The sequence below is a fragment of the Centrocercus urophasianus genome, unplaced genomic scaffold (genome assembly GCF_019232065.1).
Source record: "Centrocercus urophasianus isolate 14NV4802_14NV808 unplaced genomic scaffold, USGS_Curo_1.0 seq_14, whole genome shotgun sequence".
Lineage (NCBI taxonomy): Eukaryota > Metazoa > Chordata > Aves > Galliformes > Phasianidae > Centrocercus > Centrocercus urophasianus.
The window spans coordinates 22,268,768-22,286,851 of NW_024884586.1; the positions used below are offsets into that span (position 1 = coordinate 22,268,768).

At 39.6% G+C, this 18,084-nt stretch overlaps 1 protein-coding gene across 1 annotated transcript in view; it reads right to left on the reverse strand.

Moving 5' to 3' along the window:
• Positions 1-17,726, reverse strand: part of PALS1 (protein associated with LIN7 1, MAGUK family member) — a 51,876-nt gene extending 34,150 nt beyond the window's left edge. The window contains exon 1 of the mRNA XM_042814045.1: positions 17,600-17,726. The gene's annotated coding sequence lies outside the window, so the exon portion shown is untranslated. The remainder of the gene's footprint in view (positions 1-17,599) is intronic.
• Between the last annotated feature and the right edge of the window lie 358 nt (positions 17,727-18,084).

Here is an 18,084-nt window from a genome sequence, read left to right on the forward strand (position 1 = left end):
CTATTTTAGATATTCAGGTCTCTGATGTCACAAGTTCTCCATTCCTAAACTCGTGCGAGATTACGGTGACAGCTCCGCTGAGCAAACCCCAAACAATTTGCTGCATAAATTTCAGAAGTTTTTCTTCTGAAGTATTTTCACTTCACGATTGCTATTCCCCATGCCCCTTCACATCCTCCAAGCTTTTCTCTAATTACCATCATCTGCACTTGCTTCTTCTGGAGGACACTGTAAGCAAGGCATACCAGCCGCACAGCAGATGTCTGTTTTGTCTATGATACCATTTCAATATTATTATTATGCTGAAATATATTGCTAGACAAAAGACAGAAACCTTCATTATTACCAAAAACAAACAAACAAAAACCCATGCTAAAACAGAACAAATGCCTTGGGTAGCCATGGCAAGCATATCCCCAAAGAAATGCACTGTCACAACTGCACTTTGCATAGAAGGGTTATGCTCTGTGACTGTCCATGAAATCTGCTGGAATGTTTCTCATTCCTAAAAATATAAGCACCAACAACAGAAATCAGAATTACGCATAAAGGAAAAAATATTCGGATGCTGCAAAGTTTTGTAGTTTCACCACACTTTGCTGGTCATGTTATTTGACATTTGCAGTATATTTTAATTTCTTCAGGGAAATAACAAATATGTTCGTGCACAGCTTTAACTCTCAACTGCTAGCACAGCACAATGCTGACTAGGCTTTCAAGTGTGCCCTAATTTTGGATCCTTTCAAACAGAGATCGCATAGTTTATGACAAGAACCATGAAAGAGCCTGTCAGTATGGTTTCTTGGACCATTAAGCTAAACTAGTTCACTGCTGCCAAAGAGCACAATCTCAAAACCCTCTCTCTCAATTGCTGCTCCCTTACCCTCTCCTCTTTTGGGTTATACAACCTATAATACCTGAGCTCTCTAGCTTTCAGATGTCTCTGCAAGTTGCCTTAATTCACTAAGCTTGAAGAACATTACAAAATGTTTTCATTTTTCTGGTTACTTTTTGGTCGAAGTGTCATGCTGAAACAGTTTACTGTAACCTGAACTGTGACCAGACTGACACAAGTGGCAGGAGCAAGAGACTGACACCAGGGACCCAACTCTGACAGAGCTCATCTCACAGCCGTATTCTGTGAATTCATCTACTCTGACCCTTCCCAAATACAAGCAACAGCTACTGATATAAATAAATATATACCCATGAGGAGCTTTTCACTCTAGAAAAAATATCTAAGTCAATAACCTCCCACACCCACAATCATTGGTGTAGGTATTTTTTTCCTGAAGTAAGGAGGACTGTTAATAATCTGCTGGTCTCTCTTAGAAGAGATAATCTGAAATTCTGAACACTGCGAGTGTGAAATGTGTTCGTCTTGAAGCACATTTACTCCCAAACAAAGGACAGTAAATTGAACAGCTGTGTCTTGAGAGCACTGTTAAAGGAGTATGTACTGAAAAGCAGGAACACCCCTGTACCATGACAGGTTGTAAGAGAAACTTGAAGAAAAATACATTACAGAAAGTATGAGCAGGATTTCACTACAAGATGTGAAAATCGGATGCTTTGTAAATAATCTATACCACTAGACTTTCTAATAAAAATGCAAGAAAAAGCTTTGCAAAAGCTAAAAAAACATAACAGTTGAGGCCTTTATAACTTATAAAAAGTCTTCTGTTAAAAACAAGTGGGCTCTTGGGCCTAATTCTAGCAGTCAGTTACAAAAATTAAGATATAACCTCACTGGGAACATACTCCTGCAAATTGAACACATGAGCATAATAACCACCAGGTCTGCAGACCCTTTTTCACAGTACAATCCTCTGTTAAATCAATAAAATGAAATCCAATTTCTGAAAGCTTCTACTTAGAAGAAGTCCTTTTAATTAAAAAAAAAAAAAAAAAAAAAAAAATAGAGAACAGCAATAAACACACAGGAATGCACAACTCCTTTCTACACGAAGAGACCAACTTATTTCATACGCAGGGGTGTAGCAATGCTGCCTTTTTCTAGGATGCCCACATGTACCAGTGAAATGGATAAACACCGAAAGTACATTAATCTATACTTTATTCCTGCCTGCATTAACCAGTATACCATTATTCTTTCAAAAAGAAAAGAAAAGCATAGAGATTAGAATCATTAGAATCATTAGAACTTTCTGAAGCATCTGACAATTAAAACTAGTTCCATCAACTTGCATTACCTGCTATGATCAACTGCAAGAATGATCAGCCAGCAAAGAAAATCATAACAGAATAAGAAAATGGAAATCACAATTGAGGAAGGGCCAATTGCTCTTCAGAGATTGAACAAGATCAAAATTCAGATATCTGCCCCACTTTACCTTTCATGCGTATCTTTTATAACAAGTTTCTCACCAGAAGAGTAGAAAAGTAACATATTTGTACATTACCTCTACTTGAAATGAGCACGCATAAAAAGCAAGTTCAAGTCCAATTTAGTGGATGGGAGATAAAAAAAGCTTTTCCATAACAAAAGGTTTTTCTTCTTGGCACAGATGTCAGTTATCAGCAACTCAGACATTTCATAGAATGGAAGAGAACAGTAATGCTGGGCATCTTTGCATTTTACCACTCAGTGAAGAAAATTGTACAGGTACTACACAAAAGGGCGCTGAATACCTAACAAGGAAATTAGCAAGCAATGCTTAGAAGTATCAATCACACACCCAACCTGGTATATAAATACTTAAACTTTGCAGAATCTTTACATACCAGTGATGCAAACCTGCTTATGAGCTTTACACCAACATGATTGATAAATCTCTTACAGAAAAAAACATTTTATTGCTCCAATATTTAAGAACTCAGTCATCAGGCACTTTTAAATCAGAAAATTCAGTGTTCCAAAATAATCTTGCTGGCAAACTTAAAGCTGTCATCTACAGCCACTTCAGGTAGCACTCACTCCACTAATTGCAGGTCAGCTGCATTCCATAGGAACTACAATACCGATTCCTCTGGAATTTCAAGCTTCATAAGAACACATTGTTGCCATAGGACCAAAGAGAAAGAGCTATTAAACTCAGTGCTAAGGTGCTGTATTTCCCGCAATTTAGCTTATCTAAGAATTCGGCAGTTCTGCTTTGGGTTAAAGAATACAGCCTTCAGTCAATTAGTCTTTAACAGGTTTTACAAGGCTAATCTTTTGAATAAAAAGAACCACAACACTTTGGGCATCAGGTACTTCTTTCCTAAATTCACACTTACAGTAAAAATGCAGAATGGAAGAACTACTTGGTAATTCCTCTCACAAAACAATGATCCTGAACGTTGTCCTCTCATGCGGAGACAGCAGATGGGCGCCTTTCAATAGAAAGAAATAGAAAAAAAACTAAAAATCATTAATCTATCACCAGCCTGGGGCTCCTGTACTACTGTGAAATCAGGCATCAAGACATTGATTGTTGCTTCTACAGACCACTGTCAAAAGTGAGAATGAATGCTAATGAGGATGGACCTTGGTTTTTCATGAGAAAAGCCAGAGAACCATATGAAAAAGCAGGGGAAGAAAAATGGAAGAGTCCAGAGCTAAGTGTGTGGAGTGAAGCTCATAACCGGAGAAACTTCAGTAATTTTTCATCCAAGCAATAATGAAAAGAATAGCAAAGCTGAACGGTTTGAAACTCCCTATTTACGTTGAAAGTGAAATCCACTGTCAATGAGCAAGGCTAAAATGATAAAACTGAGGCAAGATCACAACTAGAATGCTTGGCTCAGCACCAACGTTCCTACATGCCCTTCAGAAAGCTGCCACTGTCTTGTCACACAGTTTTTCAGATCAAAGAGGTCAGGCAAACAGTAACAGCAAACAGTGAAAGCCCTCATCCAATGAAGAGAAACTACTTCCTCAGTACTACTGGAGAACACCTTCTTTGATTCTGGTATAGGAAATGTGACAAACACTAAACTAAGTAGAAATTAGCAGCAAACTGGTCTGATGCATCAGCTTTGTAAGCAAGAGGAAAAAGAAGCCAAGTTTGCAGATGAAACTCCTAATACCATGTGAGCCTCAACAGCAGCACAGTGGTCTATTCAAAGTCATCGCTGCAGTCATCCTAACAATCAGGTTTACAGAATGGATTTCAATTGAGAAAATTTATCCATACTATGAACATTTCCATTTCTTGCCTAGTAACTGGGGGAAACTGTTATGCAGTTTTCCTGAACGTACCTTTTCAAGATATAACAGCAGCAAGTTTTTGCCATACACTTGTGCAGCACAGCTGAACAAATTTCAGAAGCAATAAAACACACCATCCATCCCTGAATATGCTCACATGCCCATGCATCAAAATGATCTTGTTAAAGCCACTACTTCTTCCTACCAGTTTTCACCTCTTGACTTTAGGGTATCGTTCTGCAAGATGGAAATGATGTTTCCATTTTTCCAAACCTCTTTCCTCACTCACCCTACACTTTTCTTGGCATTAGCAACTCTCTCCACAAAACAACTTGGTGGGATAAAATGACAGTGAACAAACCAGACAGAAGCCTCCCATTCTCAGTTGCAAAAAAACTGTAATGTCAAAAACATCTGTTCATAAAGCTGTGGTCTCTTTTCATCACCAATACAATTGCTACTTTTAGCTTTTATAAATCTGTAATTCAAATTGTTACCAACTCCTACTGGGTACATAAAAGCCTGTTTACATCTGAACACTAGTCAAAGTGTACCAGAAAATACCATGAGCATTCACTTGGAAAAACCAAGACAAAACAACCCAAAAGCACTCCAGAACAGTGCTATGTGATCAGCAACAGAAGATTCAGGAAGACAGAAATACCCAAAGGTAACAAACAGGAATTAAGAGACAAATGTATTCCCTGCATGTCAGATTAAAAATCCAGATGACAGTGAATGCTACCTGCTTTCTCAGTTTGAAAACTGTGGAATTAGGACTAGGATTAGAAAAGTAAGGTTCCACTTACACCCGGGAGCTTTCGCATCCTGCCAAACATGAAAACTATGAATATCACTTAAAATGCAGTCCTCTAATGCCATCCAAAGCATATCAGACTACTGTTTTAGCAGTCTACCTGATTTGTTTCAGATTATTTCAAGTTACTTATCAGTCGTATTTTGTCAAGTGTATTAGGTCACATTATGGGGAAAATATCTCTCTATTAAAAAGACTATGCTACTCTCTATTAAAATAAATCAGCCAACTTAATTCATAGAAGTTGGAAAGCTTCAGGTCTTTCTCACGCAAACCAAACAAGGCATAAGTTCATGTGGAACAGTTTTTGCTCATTCTCTTTGAAAGAGCCAAAAGTGTCTGAAATCAGTACTGTTAGTTAGCCAGGACGCACCAAGGTGCCTGAGGAAAGGGGTTGGACCAGATGACCTCCAGAGGCCCAGCCTGTGATTTTGTTTGCATGTGAAACAAAGTAAGGAAGTACACAAAAGGTATGCACAGATAAGAAACAGCCTACAGAAGTTAAATCACACACTTTTAATTTAACAAACAACAGGCTATTCAACAAGAGTTAGAGCAGAAAATGGTTTGCTTACCAAAGATGTGACCTCAAGATTTTACTGAGGACAATACACAAAAGGATCCAAATATTTGTGAAAGAACAAAGAATACATCCAAATACTTTTCAATCAATAAATAAAAAAGAATCCCCATAGGACTGGGTGAGTAAATATAATCAAGAGGTCTGACATGACTGAAATCAAGTTTTCTAATACAATTTTCCACCTACCATTCAACATGATGGCTGCGATAGAATACATTTTAAATTTGCAACAGAAAGGTTTCAGTCAACATTCCCAGCAAGTCAGAAGGGATTGGGATGCTTTGTGTAACGGCAGTGACTGCCGATACAACACTGGAGGATGGGACAGAGTAAACAAAAAAAAAAACTAATAGATGACACTGACCTGCCTGGATCCATCACAACTATCAGTGCCTGGACAATAATAAACCACACTGAATAGAGCTTCTGCCTGTTCCTTGATAACCACGCTAATCACAAATAAAGAAAAGTAACAAGGCTCTCATACAATGGAATGCTGTGTCCAACTCTGAGAGGGCTCTGCAGCAGCTCGCCCAGGTTGTGAGCTCATCTGGACACTGGCCTTAAAATCTCTGCTCACTACTACATACAACTGTCAGTATATGATACTGCATGCTATCATACTAACAGTGAAGCTGTTTAATACAGTCTTTCAGTTGGGTATACTGAAAATTCGATTAATACAGAATTTTAACTGAGAATTGAAATGCCACCTTCTAAGTCAGTAAAATAAATTTTGGAACTGCAATTCTTCCTACTTCAGCTTATAACCAAGATAGCATTGCACTCTGATGCAGTACTCCTTTTCTAATCAGCCTAGCAGGTCACAGCATCTCCTCACTCAGCACGTACTCTGTGATCAACACTAGCGCCTCACTTGAAAAAAGCTCCTCTAATAACTGTTCTAACGACTCACAGAGGTTCTCCATCAGCAGCACTGAAGATCACTTTCTTCTCTTCCACTCCCTCTGAGCACTTGTAACATGCACTCTGTGCAACGATAGAAGGAAATAATGCAAGGTTGCAAGATTATGTTTTATGGTTTTACAGAGTGAGAACACGCTAAAGAAGCATTTAATTACTGAGATTTTTTGTTAGAGAAAAACCAACACCACAATCTACATACATTCTCTTGAACAATCCAAGAACGATGCAGTGACTTTACCATCTCATTTGGAAACCAAGCACATAAAAGTGCAGTCACTTTTTCAAATAACATCTGAAAAATACTGACTTCCTGAACAAAAGCTGCCACAGTTTGCATGCCAATTATTCAGCAATCAGCTGGTAAGTCTGGCCACCGGTTTCATCTTTAGTACCAAATCAACTATTCGTGAGCCAAACAGAAGCAGGTAATTTTGATTTTCTACGAGTCTTGACAGAGCTTCTAAATCATACCATCACGTAAATAAGAGTTAACAAATGTTGGGATATGGATATTTGTTCTCCATTACTTCTACTTTACCACTTCAAATTATATTGCTACAACACAATTTAGTTCAGGTTATACCTTAAGCTCATTTGAAAATAATAAGACAGCAGCCATCAGTGATTCTCAGTGAAAAAAAGCCAAATTGCTGAGAAACCCCAACACCTACAATAACGCCTTCTATTTTCCAACTCACATCTCTGGACTTTGCTTTTAAAGGTGAAGACATTCACAGCTTTCGGAACCAAAGCAACCACTGGTCCTTCTGACATACCCTGCTCAACAGAGACACTGTTTAATAAAATGGTTTTATTCCATTCAACTTAAAGACTGTGTTTAGTGAGGAACTGTATTCCTCTGGTTTCCGCAAACCACCAATCCTCTCAGCAATGCAAGCAGACTGGAATAAAGCTCCATTGCTACCAAGGCAGTAGCAGTACCTATTCCTGCAGTCAGGCAATAGAGCTATACTAAGAAGGTTCAGGTATCACACAGCTTGAAATGCAGACAGTCAGATTTCATTCATTACTTTCAGAAGTTTTGATCTAGAACCAAAAGATTCACATGCATTTACCCAGTCCATCAATATTAACAACTTGGGATGTATTTACAGTCTGAATCTGGCTGATATTTCACCTTAGACAATGAAAATTTTTACTCTCGAGATTTCTCTGGAGAATCAGCACTTGCAACCTTTTTTGTTTTGATTCTACGTTCATAAAATTTTACCTGTATAAAAGTAGGGATCATTATTTCCAGGCATTTAGTCAACACCCAGTCTAAAAATACATCAAGTTGCAGGAAAAAAAACCCAATATCCAACAAATTGACATCAGAACTTAATACGTGAGGTAAATCAGTGAGATAAATGAGTGAGATTTATGAATACTTTCACATTCTAACTGAAATAATTCTAAGCATGTTCTTACTGCTCTTTGAAGAACAGTTCTGGAATTTTGAACACAAATACTGGATGTGCACTAGTTTAATGAATTTTAACAAGCTAAGCCAATGAACTGTATCTGTAGACTTCTTGTTCCCCTAAATTTTAAGCCTCTATTCAAATAACACAGTATTTCAGAGTCTTACTGCAAGTAATAAGCTGATGGATCTTCTTTCGTTTTTTCAACTGATGTCTATTTTGCTTTCAGTTTGGCTGTTTGTTTCAGTGGCTGTACATACTGAATGAACGTAACGCCCTTCTGCTATACTACATACATAGAAAACTAAGCCAGTGCAAATTTTAACCTCCAAATACAACTTCTCTGAAATATAACTGTAAAAATAAGCTAATATAATAATAAATTAAATTTCAAAACCTAGAATAGTGTAATGGTCAGTAGTAATAAACTGGATTGTTTCTAAGTTTCTCGAAGTACAGGTGTGAAGTCAGAGACAGAATTTGCTGCAAGGAAATCATTAAAAAAATTACTACTTTTCCTCTTTTTTTTTTTTTTTTTTTCCAAAAAAAGAAGAAAATAATGCTGCATAATAGGCTGAACTTGAGGGACAGCAAGCTTAACAATGTTGATAGACAAGTTCTAACAAATCTCATTGTAGCAGATTAAGTTACTATTCTCAGCTGTAGACTCTGCTCCCATCAGAAATCACTGATCCTTTCAAAAGCAGAGTTACCAGAAGGCAATGTGTGCTGACACCTCAGCCACTTCTGTACTGTGTCTTTTATTTGGGCATCTTTTATTTGGGTTCTCTCCCTTAGACCTCACACTATTAACTTAAATGACTTGGGAACTAGCATTTTGGCCATGCCTGCAAATGACAAACTGAAGCAGAGGAGCTGAATGTGAAAAGCTAAGAGAAATCACCAAGCCTGTTAAGAACTGCTATGGTTTAACTGCAAGCTAAGCAAGTGTCTCACTAAGTAGCTAGAATCAGATGCATCACAAATCCAGTCAAGAAAATAAATACTAAAAAAGTGAGGAAAAATAATTACTAATTGCTTAACAGTTTACACGCTAAGGTGAACAGGATCTGTTAGTCATATTATGCGCCTTAAAGGCTGAATACTGAACTTCAAATTAGCTTTAAAATCCAAGAACTGAAGTCTTGCATGGAATTTTAATTGTCACATCAAGTCCCAACTACAGAAGTCATAAACAGCTCGAACACCAATAGAACAGTGTTAAATATCCTTCTAAGACTTGACAAGAATGCGCACTTAGGACGGAACACAACACTGGTCTGCACTCACTACTCAGCCACATAGGTATGCAGCTGCAGTCATTAAATATTTGTACAAAAAAGACTTCAAAAATGTTGACAGAGGGAGAAACCTTATGAAGTTCTCACCGACATGAAGTTCTCACCAGAAGTCTAAAAGTGGCTTATACATTAATGCAGGTTTGCAACTCAAGTTCTTCACTTAAATAAAATCATACACAAATCTTCAATACTTCACTTCCAGAGAGGTGGCATTTCAGATTTCACAAAACCTATTAAACACAACTGAAATCTGTATTGTGCGGTTGTTACCCATGTACTTTTCATTATGGTTAAATACACACAACATTTCACGTGAGGTTTATAAATTACAACCACCACCGATCAGCCAGGAAGTAGACTCCAAGTTTCAAAAAGAGCCTGCACATACTTATTAGGCCTTTCTGTCCAGCTCTGCAGGTTGTTCCTCCCACCAACCTTCCACAAATCAAAATACAACGCTTTGGAAGACAGGAGTTCACAGGCGAACTTCGAGTGTGTTACCAAATAGACAGACTGAGATATTTAGATTCTGATTCTTCTTTGCTCTGATCTCCCAGCTCTTCACTTCCATTAAACGAAATAAATACATTCAGCTCCAGCTTGTTACATACATTACATGCTTACAGCCCAATGCAGTACAGTATCTAGTTGGGATTATCTGCCATATTTGTACAGAACAAATTTCAGTAAGCCATAAAACTAGATTTCCTGTTGTTCAGGATAATCTCAGACATACCTTACTGGGCCTGACAAATGGTCCATCTAGCCGTCTGATTGAGGCAACCAGACATACTGTTAAGTGATAACCTGTGCATCCATCAGCTTTTTTTTTTGTTAAAGACATCAATGCTACATTTTCAAATATGAACCATCAAACATGGTCAAGGAATCAGTATGAACGTGACACTGGGTGCTTACATATGTTCCTATGGCAATAAAAGCCATTCACTACCCACTACGTAAAGTACCAGGTTTTCTCTTTTCAGCTGTTTCAAACCTGTAGTTTTAATCAATGTCATGCTGTACTTAATCATCCATTACCCTCTGCTTTTTTTTTTTTTTTTTTTTTTTTTTTTTTTTTTTAAATCTCCAACACATTCCCTTCCAGCCTTCTTCTCTTCAAACAAATTTCATCTTTCTGATTTCTTCTGAGAAGGCTCCATCCCTTCAGTGTTTTCAATGCCCTTTTCCATCTTTCTTTTTATTCTGCTATGTACTCCTAAAATGCAAAGACCTGAACCGGAGTGAAGATAGCAGGGCTTTCGCATAGCTGCACTGGGATGTCTTCTGGCACCTTGATGCCCTTCCAGATACATTCAGCATTTTGCTAGTTTTCTGGCTGGCACTCTACACAACATATAACAAACAGACACCAGGGTCAAAAATAACTTTCTTACCAGTTCTGAAGACACCGGAGGTCTCAATTTTATTACACTTCGTAGACATCTAGTCATCTCACCATGCACTTGCTAAAAATTAGCTCAGTGCCAGAGAGTTCCTCTTCTCATTGTACTAGACTAGTATGTCATTATGCCTCATAAAAAGAGCAATGTTCCTGTGTAACTTCATTCTTACAGAGAAATTTACCACAGAAATAGAAGAAGTAAATAAAAGTCGTAATGAGACTTTATATAATATAAGCATCAGAAGATATAAATAACACAGACAGCACCACAAAATGAAATGTTAAGTATAGCTACTGTTTTACAGGCCAAGCCAACCTTCAGACAAAGCACCAAACTTGATGGGAAGGAGAAAGCAAAAGGTCGTAAGACTTATCAGGGTGTAGGAAAGCTATGGTCCAACATAGAAAACCTTTGTTTCCTTGTTAATATTGTCTGTATTGTCTATTTAGAGATCCAGCACTGAGAATGACTTGTCTTTGAAGGACTGCAAAGTGGAGAATTCAAGATAACAAAAAAAAAAAAAAAAAAAAAAAAAAAGCCAATAGAAAAGCTGCAAAAAAACAGTAACAGCAAAAACACAAGTCCACAATAAACAGAAAGATCTAAGGAAAATCAATATACCAGGACTACTCAAAATTGATCATATAACTACTCCCTAATAGCAAGAGGCTTACTAGTCCAAACAATGTATTGATATCAAAGTACAAACAATATAAATTAAAAATGACTCCATAAGCTGTAAGCCAAAGTAACATTTAGCTGTCACTTCAGAACATCATATAAGCAGGTGCAGCGTTCTCTTTCTCAGCCAAGAAGAAATAGCTCTCATTGCACATCATTCTGACCTCTCCTTACTTGAAATCTGGCAAAACTTAAAGAAAGAAGCAACCTACAAAATACATTGAAATAACCAGTCCTTGAAAAGCTTTCTGCCCATTCTGTTATCTTAAAAACACCCTCGTGATTTTTTCTTTTGGGAAGCAGGATGTGTGCCATTTACTTTTTTTGGATTCCTAGCTTTTCTTAAGATACTTTCAGTCCTTAATCTTTTTATCTTGCTTGATGAGTCAATGAAGAAGAAATATAAGGTCAGAAAGTGCCTATTAGACTGCAGAAGTCTTGGAGTGACTCCTTCCTCCTCTTCCCACTGAAGTCAGGTAAGTAGCCACTTCAGCTAGTGCTCATAACAGCTTGAAGGAACATGCTATGTGGAGAATCAATTGATGACCACCAAATCTTGAATTAAGAAAACAGCACACACTTAACAGTCTAAGAATGGGCAAGAATCAAGGTGATAATTCAGTAAAAGAGATCCACTAATCTACTAAGAACTTAGGTTCAAACAGACTTTTAGCGCTGTTTACAGCTCTTAAAAAAAAATAAAGACAAAAGCTATTCCGCTGGTCAAAACCCAGATAAATACTACTGGGCTCCTAAGTCATTTAGGCAGCCCAACAAACAAGGCAATACCAACCTGATCAGCTTTTACCTCATTTACTCTAAGGGACTGTGCTAATTCCTCCCTGTAAGTAATTAGGTTACTGATTTAGAACACATTTTGATTACTGGAAAAAAAAAAAAAAAGAAATGGTACAAGCTTGCATTATGTTTAATTATCCCACAACATCAATCACCACCTTTAAATACCTATCCAGTTCAATTTTCACTCTCTTCCCTACAGTTGAAAGCTTCTAATACTATTTAAACAAAATGTAAATGTTATTGCATATTGACACTGAGCTATTCCATCACTTCTTGATCCTACAGATTCTGCAGAGAGCACGTGATTTCCACTAATACTATATTCTCCCACTAACACAGGACTGTTTGTCTGCTGACATCACGTCCTTTCAGACACTGGGAGAGACTGCTCTCTGAAAACAACTTTTTGCCAATATCAGATTTGCAGTTAACATCTATTAAACACAATGCAGTCATCTAACCTTTTTTCTTTTTCCTCTACAAAAGCAGCTTAAGTTTTCTTAGACAAGATACAGCGCATTAAACCATGATTAACTTATCTCAACTTTCCTTAGCAGTAGCACACAAAGCAAGAGCAATTTGATTAAAGGCGATAAACACGGGTGACTTAATTTTCCATCAGGACAGTAAAGGAACACTGAATCATCTGATATTAAGGTCAAGCATGAGTTTTACATGCAGTGACATCATAGTGTAAAAACAAAGTTTTCGTGATATCCACTGTGTTATAGAATTTAGCAACTCAGTACCCTAACTGCCATGAAGAAAAAAGATGCTTCTCTCTCTAGGATACTCCTTTGCTGCACCAAAGACCAGCTCCTAAATAAGTGATAAATAGAGAATTAGTTACCAAGGCATGTACCTTCATTGTCCTTGATTGTGAAGATCATCTCAGTTCAAAACACTTGGTTTTTACATTTTAATATTCAACTGACTGATCTCTTTGTCACTCAGAGACCAAGAACTGGCCCTAGGGAAACATCAAGTGAAGTTCTTTCTCTTAACAGCATTTTTACCAAGGCATCAAACCAGTTACATTTTACCTGCTTTTTAGCCTTGAACAAGATGAACTTCAAGTTTGATTATTTTTTCCTATACCTCATTAAGTGCCAGCCACTCATATGCCATTATACAGCTAAGAATAATCTGTATATGTATCACCAGAAACATTTAAAGCAGCATACTACTCAATTAAGTAACACTCTTAGGCAGTATATATGTTGTCCCCCTTTGATCACATCTATTTGTAAACAGAATTCTGTAACTAATCATCTCAACACTACAAGCTGAATACTTCTTTTCCAGCCCTAAGGCAGGAATGCATATGTTCAGCTCCCAGCAGGCACTGCCAGGCCAAAGAGCAGTTACTGAGGTTGCACTGGCACTTCCTGGTTATTAAAGGATTCAGGTATGCTGAATTCAACACTTCAGAGCATGAAGATACCACTGAAGAACTTCACACTGTGACAACGAAAATTCATATTGACTATTCATGCAACAGCTGATCCAAATACAGTTACATGCTTTAGATGCTGACGCACTGACTATACAATATTTGAGTACCTCTATGCCTCTTGTAAAAGATCATTTACCTCTCCCACCACTTCTAAAATAACCTTATCAGAAATCACATCCAGTACTGAATTACTTTTTCCCACAAAAGCACCTATGAGGGTCTGTGAGTTGTCTGTTCCCAGACTTCTCCAGAAGATAAATCAAGACAAGGATAAAATTTACAGTTTGTTTTCTATCTTATTTCTCTAAAGAATCTCCTTCTCCAGAATGTCCATCTATCACCTTTTGTTCTTTCAGAATTTTCAGGGAGATGGGAGTTCATTTTTAGTGCTGATAAAGCATAGCAAAAGAATACTGAAGTTTACAGTTATCAGCCATGAGCTGCACTATCACGTGCTCCAATTGTCAAGACTGTTCTCTAATTCTAGAGAATAAATTAAAAAAAAAAAAATTAAATACAAAAATTAAACCAAAATCAACAACTAAAATTGTTAGCATAAAACCACAGTAACTATTTCTCACTCAGCACTTTTTGTAAGACACTTACGGCCTACCAGAACAGACAGATGATGCAATTAGGCAAATAAATTCAGGAAACAAGGCATCCAGGCGATCTTTATGTAACAGGTAATTGCACATATGATTAAATTATTTCTGTGTCTAATTATTTGGCATCTAACAAGAAAGAATAAAGTCCACAACAGAATCCAAATGTCATGCCACCTACTAGGCTTAGCTCACAGACAACCAACCAAGCTCCCCTCTACATCAAGAGCAAATTATAGATGCTGTTCAAATGTCAGGCTCATCATCTGTAAGAACTGGCAAATTTAGCCGAGAATACAACTAAAGAGAAAGCTTGAAAACAAATAATTCCCAGAATTTAGGATCATGTTCAATAAAATACTCCTCCTCATCATTCAGAACTGTGACTACAAGCAGGAACATGGGTTCACATCATCATTTTGTGCCTGACCACACCTCCTGCCAGACAGTCCTTTCCCAAGCATTACTCCCTCAAGAACAAAACTGGCTGGCACTGGGAAGTGTCTCACAACACAAGACCCACCAGGCTGGCACGTAAGGCATTCCTTTTGGAACTGACAGATGTAGGTTGTAAGTTCTCCCAGATAGCTGAAGGATTTGAACCCAAACCTCAGTGTATTGCCCAGGTACTCAAACTCACTGTGTTTCCCACTTTAAAGAACAGAACCATTCCTTGTACAATTCTGCATTACCAACAGTAACTACTTACTTTCTAACGTAGCTGATGCAAACATCTAGTTGGGCCTTTTTTTCTTCCTACACAGCTTTGTATTAATTGCAATTAAACACCTTTGCTGTATAAGCATCTCTTTACCTATAGGTACACACAGCTTATCGTTTCCATTTAAAAACAAAACAACAACAAAAAAAAACAACCAGAAAGCCACAAAGCTCACTTTCAAATAGCGTGGTATCTGAACTACTACACAGATATTTACAGTTTTTTAATAGTTTTTCCTCTTTGGAATTTTAAAATAAAATTTTAAAATAACTACACCTAAAACATTTTATAATATAACTAAATTGAAAGTGCAGGAAGGAGAACGCACAGACAAACCACTTCTGTCACAATTGCTAAAAAACTGAGCCACACTATAATAAAACATGGTACCAGCCATTGTACCCAATGTTAAATCACTGAACACTCCCCTGAAAACAGTTTCTGCACTCACAGGTGTACCAGCAACTGTTTGTTCATTAATAGAAGGAAAACAACACAACGGTACTTAATTAATATTTACAAGTATACATTGAGGCTTTCTAATGAATGACCAAAGTTGTAATTACACTACTGTTCCAAAAACCATAATGTCGAGCCCTTCCACAAAGCTACCTATCGCACTGAGAAAATCAAAATAAAGAAAGAAAATAGAAGGCCGTTGCTAGAATACTGAAGGATTTAAACCACAGCAAATGAATACAAACATGGATCCTGCCACCTAAGAAGTAGCAAATCGCTGGAAATCTTAGCCTACAGCATTCTGAAAGCCCAACATTGTAAAAGAACGCTTGTTAATCACAAGTGTAAACTGGGAAAAAAAAAAAAAAAAATGAACAGCTGAAACAGGTAGTCAGAACTGTTAATACTCGGTGCTAAGAGCCATTCTTTGACATCCCAACACAATTTACATCTGAAAATTCTGCGGGATTTTTAAAAAACTGCAGCTTTGAACTCCAGCAAGAGATTTTAATTAAAAAGCACCAAATTGGGTGTTAAAAAATATGGTTACGCATATACAAAACAGATCCTTACAAGCTTCAGACTACATGAAGTGTTCCGTGTCCACAACCCTCGATATGAATGGTAACCTCTGTAACCTTGTTTAGTGTTTCTATATCAGGTATTGTTGTGGTAATGAAAGACATCTGACACTCCTCAACGGCCTGAGCAACTACTCCGAATTCCGAAGGCAGTAAATCGGTTCAGTGAAGAAATATTTCCATTTACATTTTTAAGTAAGCTCAGTTCTTTTGAAACTAGTTTCAGTGAGGTCCACGTAAAGCCATCATCATCTTTGCACCAAGCACTACTGTCCATAGCCATTCTACAGAACTCAAAGCAACATCAGAAGCACTGGATGTGAAGTTTAGAAGCATTACTTTGAGAAGAGTTAGGTGATCACGTACTAGCACTTAACTCTGTATTACTGTAATAACAGACATGTTAATTAAATTTAACAATCTACTACGCTGGTTCAAAGTGCTGCAATATAAATATTTGATGCCTCATTAATCCACCTACAATACTAACCATTAATTAACCTTTTAACACGTGAAATACAGAGGGCTTTTGGGACCACAGCATGTCGGAAGACAGTTAATGTGTATAAAACACAGCCAGGCTCGAACAGCAATCAAAAACTACCCCATTTTTAAGAAATTCAGGAAAAGCATCTCGACCCTCCAGAAGAAAGGTTTTTAGAAAGCACAAGAAGCTGCACACTGAGCCAGAGGGCATTTACAACAACACCAGAACTTCTTTAGAAGTTTGCCTACAGACATCCAAATGTCAACACCAATGCAAGTATTTTGTCATAGCCAGTCAACCACGTAGCTAGTTTACGCTCAAGTAATTCCATTTAAGTGGCTTTAAGAATTATCACTCAAAAACACTAATAGATGCTCAAATACATCCCTCATTATGTTTTTTTCCCCGAGATCTGTCTCATGGAAGAGATAAGTAAGAAAGTTATTTTAAACGGATATGTATATGCACTGTTAAAGCCAGTGGTTTACCAGAAGGCCATACCCACAAACTCAAGTTTCGGTCGGTACCGTCCGACTGGAGGAGCTCCTAGTCTCCACGCTCTTTGTTGCTGCCCGCACACAACGAGGCTCCTCAGTCAGGAGAGCACTGCCGCCACAAGAACGCAATCCTTACGGGCTTCCTGAGCCACTAAACGGCATAAAACACACTGGAAGTCGTACCTACAGCACCTAATTCAATCTGACCCCGCAAACCTTTCCAACACAGCACAGGGCGACGTTCCACAGGGGCATCACTCCGCAGCGCAGCGCCTCCAGCAGATCAGACGTGCAAGAGTTTCCGACCTCGGAACGCGAGCACACGCGTCGTCTCACACACAGGCAGGGCACTTTCCTCCCGGCCTCGGCCCTCCAGCCGGCAGATCCGGGCCAGTGGGCTCCCAGAAGCCAGCCCGGCCCGGCCCGGGCGCCCCCGCGCTGCGTGCAGCGGCTGCGAGCGCCCGCGGCACAGACACCTGTAGCCGAGTGGCCCCCGCGGGCTGGGTTCCTGGGCCACGGCGCAGCTCGAGCCAGCGGAGAGCGGGGATCGCCGCGGAGCCCCCGAGCTCGACTCAGCCTCGCCACCCGCTCGGCTCCGGCCCGGCCGGACGGCGGGCCTGCGCCGCGGGGAGGCTCCCGGGTCCGGCGGCTCCGCGGACGGGACCTGTTGCTCGCACGCCGGGCGTTGCGCTGCGCTCACCTTTTTTTTTTCCTTGCTGCAGCTATCGCCGCCGCCAACACGCTCCGTCCGAGTCGTCCGCTGGAAGTCACAGCCTCCCGCGGAGTCTCCCTACCGAGTCCGCGGAGACGCCCGGCCGCAGCCCCCGTGGAGCTGCGCAGCCGCCGCCGGCCCCGGCCCGGGTCCGCCCCGCCCGCTCCCAGCTCCGGCCTCCAATCCCCGCCCCGCCCTGCCGATGCGCGCAGGCGCGGAGGCGCTCCCGCCGTGCCGGCGCTGGCCGCCAGACAGGCCGGGGGCGGGATGGGGTCGGTTGAGCGCGCGCGCCCCCTGCCGGCCGGGTGGGGCGGGGCCGCTTCCAACGGTCGCTTCCAGCGGGCGCCACCAATGGCTGCCGTCGAGATTGCGCGGGGAGAGGAGCTGCCGCCCCAGCTCTAGTCGAGGGCCGGTGCTCCGTTCCCATCCACACTCATGCCCCGTCATTCTGCCACAGCTCCCTCTTTATCCCC